General features: G+C 33.2%; 1 long non-coding RNA gene across 1 annotated transcript in view; it reads left to right on the top strand.

Moving 5' to 3' along the window:
• LOC102120514 (uncharacterized) overlaps positions 1–11327 on the top strand; it is a 107956-nt gene extending 96629 nt beyond the window's left edge. The window contains exon 5 of the long non-coding RNA XR_010586807.1: positions 11178–11327. This is a non-coding gene — a long non-coding RNA (uncharacterized lncRNA). The remainder of the gene's footprint in view (positions 1–11177) is intronic.
• Positions 11328–12057: the final 730 nt, after the last annotated feature.

Genomic DNA, 12057 nt, shown 5'->3' with positions numbered 1-12057 from the left:
GAGTGCTATACTGGTAAGAAAGCAAAAGATAATTTTGACAAATTGCTTGAAGCTGAGTGTGCACTAGCTTTAGAGAAACAAAAAATAATAATCCCTGGTATCCACAGTCTTTTATGAGCACCCAAATGCATGAGTGTTATCTCCAGGAATGCCACTAGGCTTTTACAGCAAAGAGTCAATTAATGTCCCCTCATGGCTATGGAGAGAGAGGACAAAAGCAGTTACTGTGAAATATATCCAGAACCTACAAAAATAGCTATTCTTTAGGGAAAGAGACTAGCAGAGCCTTATCCCAGCTGGGGGAAAGACATTTGTTCTCTAGACTCAGTAAGCCTTCCTATCTCACCTAAGAGATAGAGGTGGGGACGCTAAGAATCAACTGTAAAGATTCTAACCCAAGGATGTAGGACCATTAAAAGACTGAGATTTAGTAATAAAATTATATATCACACTAACCCTTCCTCAAACCTTACCAGCATACACGAACAAGGCTGCAGTAGAAAAGCAGTGGATTACAAAAAAGACCTGCAGGATATAGACTTTGTTTAAGGAGAGATTTTTAGGGAAGCTCAAAGACAACAGGGGAGGCAAAATCAAAAACAGTAGTGGAATTTATAGTGTCTGACAACTACAGTTACAGAAAACATTAAGCAAGGCCAGCTTCAGGACAGACTAACATACAACCATATATTAAAAACCTATTTAACCCAGTTTCTATTATCCCAATACATTATGGCCAGCTTTCAACAACAACAACAACAAAATTACAAATCGTGCCGAAAGACAGGACAAACGTAATCTGAAGACACAAAGCAGAAAACAGAACCAGACTCAGATATGACATAGATTTCAGAATTAAAAATAACTACTTAGGGAATTTAAAAGACCTGTGATTAATATTTTGAAGGCTCGCATGAAACAAGTAGAAACTGTGAAGGAACAAATGGGTAATATAGGCAGAGAGATAGAAACTCTAAGAAATAATTTAAAGAAAATGCTAGAGATTGTAAACACTGTAATGGAAATGAAGAATGCCTTTGATGGGTTTATCATGGATAGGACACAGCTGAGAAAAGAATCAGTGCACTTGAAGATATGTAAATAGGATCTATCCAAACTAAAATGAGAAGAAAAGAAGAGCAAAAAATCAGAAAACACCATCCAAGGACTTTGAGACAATTTAAAATGTGTAGCATACGTTTAATTGAAATACCATAAGTAAAAGAGTGAACAGAGCAAAAAATATTTTTGAAATCTCCAATGTAATAGTGGATTAGTCTGTTTCTCTTTGATAATGACTGAGAACTTTCAAAAATTAATGGCAGAAGCCAAAGGGAAGGTCTAGGAGGTTCAAAGAACACTAAGCAGCACACATATAAAAACAAATTATACCTAGGTTTATTATATTTAAACTGAGGAAAACCAAAGATAAAGGGAAGATCTTGAAAGAAGCTGAGGTAGAGAGAAAGTTTTACCCATAGAGTACCAAGGGTAAGTAAATGTTGTGAACATATCACCAGAAGCTACACAAGCAAGAAGAGAGTTAAGTGAAATATTTAATGTGTTAAAATCAAAGCAAAACCAAACACCAACCCATAATTTTATAACCAATGAAATTTTCCTTCAAAAGCACAGTCATATTTCCAAAAGCAATACAAAGGAAGGCCAGGGTCATTACCTATGTAGACAAACTAAAACCTAAATTTCATACCACTGTAGACCCTTCAAAGTGACTAAAACTGAAAACACTGATAATACCAGCTCGTGGTATTATATAGTAACCTGAAACCTCATAAATTTCTCATAGGTGGACAAATAACTGGAATCACTTTGGAAAATTGTTTAATACTAAATATTGAATCTGACCATCTATCTATCTATCTATCTATCTATCTATCTATCTATCTATCTATGAGCAAGAAATTCCCCTCTCCAGAGATTGACTACACAAGTGCATTAAATATGCATAAGAATGTTTATAACATCCATATTTACCTATATGGGTCCAAAGTGAGAACAATTGAAATGTCTGTTGATATTACAGCAACTAAAAGGAAAACTATTTTGCTACCTTGGTAACTTACATGAATCTCACAACATAATGTTAGGTAAAGAAATCAAACGAAAATATAAGTACTATATTACTCTAAATAAGTTCCAAAATGGATAAATTTTTTAATCTACTCTTAGATGTTTTTAAATTCACTCATTTTTACCCTATCTTGTATTAAATTATTCTATAATAACTTTTCTGTCAAAAACTTGTTTTAAAATTTGGTTGACTTTTATACTTAAAATATCATTGCCATTTACCAAATATCAACTTTTCTCTCCATTTTAGAAGACAATGTACATACATACTGTTTCATTTTAACACATCAAAATAAACACTTAAATATTATAACAATTTAATAATAAAATTAAAGCAACGGCAGCAAAAGCCAAAATTGACAAATGGGATCTCATTAAACTAAAGAGCTTCTGCACAGCAAAAGAAACTACCATCAGAGTGAACAGGCAACCTACAGAATGGGAAAAATTTTTGCAATCTACTCATCTGACAAAGGGCTAATATCCAGAACCTACAAAGAACTCAAACAAATTTACAAGAAAAAAACAAACAACCCCATCAAAAAGTGGGCAAAGGATATGAACAGACATTTCTCAAAAGAAGACATTCATACAGCCAACAGACACATGAAAAAATGCTCATCATCACTGGCCATCAGAGAAATGCAAATCAAAACCACAATGAGATACCACCTCACACCAGTTAGAATGGCGATCATTCAAAAATCAGGAAACAACAGGTGCTGGAGTGGATGTGGAGAAATAGGAACACTTTTACATTATTGGTGGGATTGTAAACTAGTTCAACCATTATGGAAAACAGTATGGCGATTCCTCAAGGATCTAGAAGTAGATGTACCATATGACCCAGCCATCCCATTACTGGGGATATACCCAAAGGATTCTAAGTCATGCTGCTAAAAAGACACATGCACACGTATGTTTATTGCGGCACTATTCACAATAGCAAAGACTTGGAATCAACCCAAATGTCCATCAGTGACAGACTGGATTAAGAAAATGTGGCACATATACACCATGGAATACTATGCAGCCATCAAAAAGGATGAGTTTGTGTCCTTTGTAGGGACACGGATGCAGCTGGAAACCATCATTCTTAGCAAACTATCACAAGAACAGAAAACCAAACACTGCATGTTCTCACTCATAGGTGGGAACTGAACAATGAGATCACTTGGACTCGGGAAGGGGAACATCACACACCGGGGCCTATCATGGGGAAGGGGGAGGTATTGCATTGGGAGTTATACCTGATATAAATGACGTGTTGATGGGTGCTGACGAGTTGATGGGTGCAGCACAGCAACATGGCACAAGTATACATATGTAACAAACCTGCACGTTATGCACACGTACCCTAGAACTTAAAGTATAATAATAATAAAAAAATAAAAAATAAAAATAAAAAAACAAAAAAATAAATAAAAAATAAAAAAATAAACAAATAGTAATAGTTTATTAAATATATAAATGCTAACACATTTATCATAATCATTTAAAATAATTTTAAATGATTTTTAATCCATTGCTAAAATTACTTATTATAAAATGATTGTTTTATCATTTAATATTAATGTATTACTTAGCTAAGAAATACACAAACAGGCAGGGTGTGGTGTCTCACACCTGTAATCCTAGCAATTTGGGAGGCAGAGGCAGATGGATCACCTGAGATCAGGAGTTCGACACCAGCCTGACAAACATGGCGAAACCCTATCTCTACTAAAAAAAAGAAAATTAGCTGGGCTTGGTGACACATGACTACAATCCCAGCTACTCGGGGAGCTGAAGTAGGAGAATCCCTTGAACCCAGGAGTCGGAGGTTGCAGTGAGCCTAGACTGAGCCATTGCAGTCCGGCCGGGGCAAAAAGAGTAAAACTCCATCTCAAAAAGAAAAAAAGAAAAAGGAAATACACAAGCAAACACATACACACAACACAAACATATCACATCAAAAAAATCATACTTTAAATCTCTCGTGATATTATGGAAGTGTGAAAATTTTTTGAGGAAGTCTGAAATATCACTTGGAATTAGCTTTTATCTTTTTAATGTATTATTTGGTAATATCCAAACAATTAAGGGGAAACCACTTATTACTGGATTTAGTTTGGAAAAACACATATGAAAAACTTCTATTAAGATAATTTGGTTTATAATATTAGAAATCCTTTTAATTAATACTTTAGATTATGTTACATTATGGATATTCAGGCAATGAAAACACCGTATTTGTTGCTTAGTTTAATAGAGTGAGGAAAGATAATTTTTCACCTAGAGACCTAGGGTCATTGTGTTTGAAGTGCATTATCAATAGTTGACATTTATCAATCCATTATGGCAGATACTATGGTAGGTGCTTAGCTAGTAACATTTTAATTATCATTGCAACCTTACAAAGTAGGCATTTTTATTATTTGTCTTTTTGAGTGGAAGGAAAGAAACAACATCAAAAAAGTGGTGATAATATCACACAGCTCTCTAGTAGCAGATCCAAGATACCAGTCTGAGCCAGGCCCACTCAAGACTTGAAATTTCAACTCCGCATTTCTCTGCCCTGATGAGTTGATTTAAAGCAGTGGCTAAAAATTGACCTTGGTTTCTTTAGTGCACGAGCAAGAGAGAATTTTAGAAAAATGTAAGTCTAACTTTTGAGGAAAACCAGTATTTAGGAGAGATATTAACATTTACATGTGTACATGTAATATTTACATATGTCAGGCACTATTTCCAAGTTTACATATTTATTTAGCCCTTATAAAAATCCTGGAAGATAGGAACTATTATCCCCATTTTATCTATGAGGAATCTAAGTAGCAGTCATTAAGTAACTTGCCCCAGATTCAAATTGCACAGCTGAGAATCAAGTCCAGAGTCTATTATCTTAATTACCAGGCTGTATTACCCAAGAGCAGAAGAGGAGAATATAAAGATGGAACAGTAGTAGTAGGTAAAGTATAATAGAATAAAAAATAAAGTAATTCTTAATATGAAAGTCTTGGAAAATGTAAAAGACTTAAGAAATAAGCTATCCCTTTAAGGAAATGTAGGGCATCGGGGCATCTACAGACAGGAAAACAGGCAGGGAAGACAAGACACAGCAGGAACCTAAGTAGACTAGAAGAGCCCAAGAGCACAGCGACAGGTCATTTGTACTCGGTGGAAGGATGGAGTGGGAGGTTAGGAGAAAAGGTCAGGCGGGTTCGGACAACAAAAGACACAGACATTAGAGAAAGAAATTGTACTTCATGCTGTTGAAGATAAAAAGAATTATTCATGATAATTGAAATAAGATTTGGGTTTTAGAATTTTTTAAACTGTGTTGATAATATAATTTGATTCTAACCATCTTTGTTTATGTCTCTTTTCCCAGTAAAAGTATAAATAGAAACTCCTTTTCCTCTAAAAGATTCTGAGTTAGGATGATATATTTTATGATCACTCTAACTTGGATCAATGGTTATACTTCAGATTCACAAAATTCAAAATATTGACATTATCAAGTGTCAGTGAGTTTCAAAGGTTTTAAATTGGAACAGTCAATTTGAAGAACAACCTCACAGTACCATTTAAAAAAAAAAAAAAAGGGAAAAAAAGAAGTACCAGTCTTCAATACCGGCCCCAGGGAAATGTGATAATGTGCATAAGGAGGCACACAAAATGATGGTAAGTGTCTCATTCCATTATTGAACAATTCAAAAAAACAAATCACTTCCAATATATAAATTGCCACATAGACTATATTACATGTTATATATATTTGCTATACATTGTTATGCAGCTGTTAAAAAGACAAAAGACATTCCTATGAGGACTGACATAAAAAACAAACTAAAATAAATAATAGTATTATTTTATTTCCTCTATTGATGTAACTGAGTAATAAAAGACTAAAACGAAATATGCAACTCATTAAAGAAGGGCCTGGAATAAAGTTTGTGAGCTAATTAACGAAGTGTTTACTCAAACAAATAAACGTTCAAGAGAACATGAACTATAGTTGTGGCTGTACACATAAAATGTAGTAGACTGATTCAAGCAATTACATGAATAACAGGATTATGAATGTAAAAATTATGTCAATAAGATTTGGACCTTCATTTATATGGATAGTGAAGGAGTGGGCTGATTCAAATTAGGAAGGTTCCAAGTTTTGAACTTGCGTTCCTGAGAAGATGATGATCTCATTTCTGAAATATCAATGGCAGGAAATACATGAAACTGAATACAATGCACTTTATTTTTTTTTTACACTCTTTATTTCAAGCCTTGACAGACCTGCCATATATAGGTAACTAGCAATGAGTTACAGTTATTCATTTAGACCTGTGTCTACTTGCATGACATTGGATATAGCATTGCCACATTATGTAATGGTTGTTCTGTTTTCCTCATGAGTCTGTGAGCTTGAAAATTTTGTTCAACTTCACAGAATCCGAACTAAATGTCTCTGATTATTACATTCTATACTGCCCATGAAAGTACATACAATGTCAGCTTTCCTTACAACTTTTTAACTAATATTTAATCACTTCTAAATATTGTTTATTTTTATTTCCATTTAACACTGTGATATTACATTAATATGATCAAATTTTGACCCTGCATTATGATATATGATTTCATTTTTTTGCTCAACTAATCATTAAGCTGGGGAGAACAGGTCTTACTTATTGTGAATCACACAGTACCTGGTATATAGCAAATATTAAAAAAAAGTTTGCTGAATTAAAATGTAGAGCCATATATAAAGAATACTGAAATGTTTGATTAAAAAAACTAATAGAAATAAAGTATCTTACTTTACTATTCACATTTTCTGCTCTTCCTAGGTTCATTTAACATTTCCACATTAGGACATTATGCAATGTAAGTTAGATATTTGTCATTTGCATCTTCTCCAAAGCATTTTAAGAAGTAAATTTCAGAGCTGTAGTGCTTGTTATTACAGCTGCTTATCAGGCGAAAAGCTAAACCAGTAAGCCAAGCAGAATGAAACTGTACAGAAAATCTAAAATATTTCTTCATGTTGTTCCATTTAAAAAAAAGTTATGGATATACTGTAACTAAGTTTACAGCAAATTGGATTATTTAGCTGCATCAGTTCCTTCATTTTATGGATTTTAACACCTTTTAGACCCACAGTGTTATTTTCATTCTAGCCATTCCTAGCTCTGTTCTGAGCAATCATTTTATTCCTCATTATGTAACTTAGCCTTTGGTTATGTGAATTGAAAGCCAGCCCCAGGTAACACCATATATTCCTGTGCTTAAGTTTGTTTGAGAAACACAGAGATCGCACTTTCTCATTTTTTCCCTATACTTTACATTTTAGTGTTTCAGTTTGTAGGTAAATCAAGTTATTTTAATTATCTTACAATGAACATTACCACAATTTCTAAATGCATATATTATAGAAATGATTAACATACTATAGTTCTTGTGATTGATACATTGTATATTTTTAATTTCACTGATATGTCTTACATGGAGTTTGCAGCCCATTGGCTTAAAATAAAACTTTCTTATAGGAAAAAATAAATTAATATTAGTGTCCATTTTAATAAAGCAGGAATAATAAAATTCAGTATCAATTTCCCATTATGGTTTGGAAGAACTAATGACCTAGACTGCATCTTTTTAATGTCACTGCATTAAAATTTTAAACTTAAATTAAGCATTTTATTTGAAAAGAGAAATTATGCTGTCCACCTCTTGAAAAATTCTACAGTGCTAATCAATTCTTTAATTGCACAAGACACTCCATGCTAAATGTCTGGAAAATGCTCATGGGAATTGAAGAAGGAATACTACATATTAACTCAATTGAAATTAAAAAAAAGAAAGCACTTTAAATACAATAAAAATATTTAAATGTTGAATCCAAATTATCGGCAGCAAGATGTTACTTTATGAAATGTATTATTAGTGTCAAAGATCTGAATTTCTTCTGCAAGAGAAAATTAAAAGCCTACAACATTCTTATGGACTTTAATATAAATAATAAAAGTCAATGTATGCTAAGGCTGGCCTCTTCAGTGTATTAGACATACTGCTAGTGTTCTAGCTCTATATTTTAATGTAATAAGAGAGGCTGCTCTTTTAGCTGTTTGTCAGCCAACAGAGACAGATGGATTCACAAATTAAACAGTGCGTGTATTGCACCAGCGTGAGGATGCTTGCACATCTTACACATGATAATATGGAGAGACTGGCTTGCTGAGAAACTGGCATAAGAATGCAGAACTATCAATCAGGGACACCTTGAATACTTCATCATCTGACATTCTCTGAATAAAATTGTATCTTAGCTGATGCTGGGAATATATAAGAATCAGCACAGACTACTTTTCATTAAAATTTTCAAATGGAAACTTGTAGTGTTAGTTGTTGCTGAATGTACTGTAAACCTAATTATCATATAACTGTTGCATAGGAAAAAATTTGATCTTATATGAATAGAATTCACCTTCAGTGATTTTGTCCTACAGGAAACTAACATCAAGTAAAAGTCTACAACTACTTTTGCTCCGTTAAGTTCTATATTATTGACTAAATAAATCAGAAATATATAGTAAATGTCTGTTTGCACATGTGTGTATGGTATTTATCCTTGGTAACCTGCAAACTGCCCTGTAAAAAGGCAAATGAAAATTAGTCTACTCATTCAAAGATGTATAACAAACAAAATGAAATTGCAATGCTAATTTTGCAAGTATAACAAAAGAAAAATTTATTCAGTTATACTCATTAGTTTGAACTGAGTAAAATAAGTTTATAGGACAAAAATCCTATCAAGAGAAAACATACATCAAGTTGTATTTTCATAAGTAATTCAACTTACTCTGATAGCATTTTAAAAGACTTTCAGGTTATTAACTTTGACATTTCTATTCTAGGGATTTACAGACTATCACCAAAATGTGACTATATGAAGTCTTCAAAATCTGGAAGCCAAGAAAGACATGTTAAAAAAAAAAAAGCTGTATTAAAAATTTTTCTAACCACGAGTACCATCAATCTAGAATATTATGACTATTTAAATAGCCAACAGTCAGCTCCTATGAAATTGAAAAAAAGTAAATAAGTTAACAAGCACAGAGAACCATATTTAACTCTTGACCTAATTTGTATCTCAAGAGAAATCAGAGGGAAAAATAACTGCTTAGTTTAACATAATCTATATGTGTTAGGGCAGTAGTCTTATTTATATTGGCAAAAATGTAAATGTTATTATGGTTAATCTCTTTGAGTAAATTCTAATAATTATATGGATTCTCTGTTCTGCATAAGAGGTGGCCTACAGGATTAGAATTTTAGAAATACGGAACTAAAAGAAGCATAAAAGATCATTTTGTACAATCCTCTTGTTTTACAGATAAAGTGAAGAGGAAAGCTCAATGACAAGGTCATTTCAATTTAATATATGACATAATTTTCTGATTTAGAAAATGTAGTCAAGATTCTAATTAATATGTCAAAAACAGCATCATGCTCAAGTCTTGTTAATACTGAAAAGAGACTTATCTTATTCTTACACATCCTTCTAGTTAAACCTTATCTGTGCACCTCTCTTTACAGCTCCAGGTTTTTAAAAATGGTCTATGCTTACCGTTCAACATCCTCATGCACCATTTAAAATTGTCACAAGTGGCAGCCCTTACGCTAGGTGGAGACACCTAAAGCTCTTAAAGCTTCTAAATCTGACTGCAAACTCAACATTTCTGTATGCATTAAAATATACAGAGTCCCTGGTGAGTCCTTCTCATGTCTGAAGGTACCAAACAGTAATTAGTCACACACTGCAGGAGATTTCAAAGAGTATATGAAATACAGGTTGGTTATTATGGGTTGAGAGATAAAAATTTCTGGTGTCATGTCTGTGTTCCAACAGGGAACGTCAATTGTAGAATCAATAAAATGAGTTAAGTTATTAACTCTAGTTACTAGCCTACTGTGGAATCTATCAAAAATTCTAAGGGTGCACTTAGGCAGTAGGCAGCTGTCACAAATGTTGTGGGTTGGCAGCAATAGTAATGATTCCAATAACAACAGTGAAACACGGTCACATTTTAGGTCGTAACCTGTACCTCAATTAACTGTTTCTGGCTTCTGCTCCCATTCCTCCCCCATAGCAACACTTCTTGTTATAGTCACTAATAATCTCATTGTTAATTGCAGTGGATAATATTCCATATTGATTGTTGTATAAATCCTCTAAAGCTGCTCACAATGTTTACATTTTTCATCTCTAAGATGTCCCCCACCTTGGTTTTATTAATTTATCGATTCAATATATTTTAACACATACATCCTTGTTATTATCTTTAACATACACTTTAGGAAAAGACTTTTACTCATCATCTTATCATTATCACCATCATAATAGATATTAATATATGTTACTGGTTTTAATGTTATTTCTAGACATTCTGAGAACGTCCTCTATCCTGGGATTTCCTCATCAAACTCAGGTGGCCCCGCTATTCTCTTTAGCATATTAATAAATAATGGGGATTAAGTGTAGGATGTAGGATTAGTATCATCCATAATGACAAAGTTGATACTATCAAGTAAACACTGTGAAAAGATGGATGAAAATGAGTATTTGTTCCTCATGAGACTAGACTGTTGTAAATTTATTTCACCTGACTGAGTTATCTAAATTCTTTCTGAATTTGGCTTTTCAAAATCTACATTCTTAATTGAGTGCCATTACCTCGTATTTCAAACCTGATAAGAAAGTGCACATACTTCAAATAAACCACTGGGTATCACTAATTCCCTTACATTTATTTATGCACTGAATTTCTGCACCTGCGACTCATGTGCACAGCAGGACAGCTTTTCGCTTAATTTAACATGGAGACTGGCAGTCAGAATCACAAAAAAAAATGATTCTTATACACACATATTTATAAATTATGAAGAAAACAGGAAACTAAAAGATGAGAAGAGGTTTTATTTTTTTCGTTTTAATTAAATATGGGAAAGAGTACAAAAATGAGGTGAGATTTAAAGAATATTAGTAAATGCTCTTTACTAACTACCATTTATTTTATTTGTTTGTTTATTTATTTATTTAGAGTCAGAGTCTTTGCTGACCAGATTGGTGCCCAAGTCTGATCACAGCTAGCTGAAGACTTAATCTCCCAGTTTCAAGCAAATCTCTTACCTCAAACTCTTTAGTAGCTGGAACAGGACCACAGGTGCAAGAAACCACGCCTGGCCCATTCAATTTAATAAATAATTTTGATCTATTATGTTCAGTATACTTTGCTTGGAAAACCACATTTTTCAAAAGTTTACATTTATACTCCAATCCCTCAAAGAGTAGAATGTCTATAATCAGGATTTAAAAGGCAAAGGTACAAAGGATGAACACTGAAGACAGAATGCAAGGTCATGCACATGCCAACAAGGTAGCACTTACATCTGATTTAGGAAATACGAGGTTACATTCATTTTTACTTCCAACTTTTATTCTGGTTTTAATGTTTCCCCAGATAGCAGCTTCTTTTCCTTCTTAAGGTTACCTTCCCAAATACAAAGTTTCATTGTTGGTTAGGTTTGACATCTTGGTGTTGCAATATTTAGGACATCCAATAAGCATACATGATGGTTCTTTCCTTAGAAAGGTGTAGAGGTGCAGTGGTTTGTCACTATGTAAAGATAATCAGTGTTACTGACTTTGTATAGTAGAAAGCCAATCCTGAGCAGCAACATGGTCTGGTTGGAAATAATTCTGGTCTAGTATTGGAGACTTGATTTCCAAAACTCTTTCTCCTTTGAGGTTAATAAATTCCAGCTCTACCAATCCTTAGTATTGAATCTTCTCTCGGGTTTCTGTCCCTATATGAAATGAAAACATTGGCGCCTAGTGAAAAAGTCTTCTTTCCACAGAATATTTTATTGTCAATATAGAAAAACTACCCATTATATTTTAAATTTATTTGTTTACTCTTT

This window comes from Macaca fascicularis, chromosome 5 (genome assembly GCF_037993035.2).
Source record: "Macaca fascicularis isolate 582-1 chromosome 5, T2T-MFA8v1.1".
In the NCBI taxonomy this organism is placed as follows: Eukaryota; Metazoa; Chordata; class Mammalia; order Primates; family Cercopithecidae; genus Macaca; species Macaca fascicularis.
The sequence above is the reverse complement of the archived record's forward strand: the minus strand, read 5'-3'. Positions and strand labels throughout refer to the sequence as shown.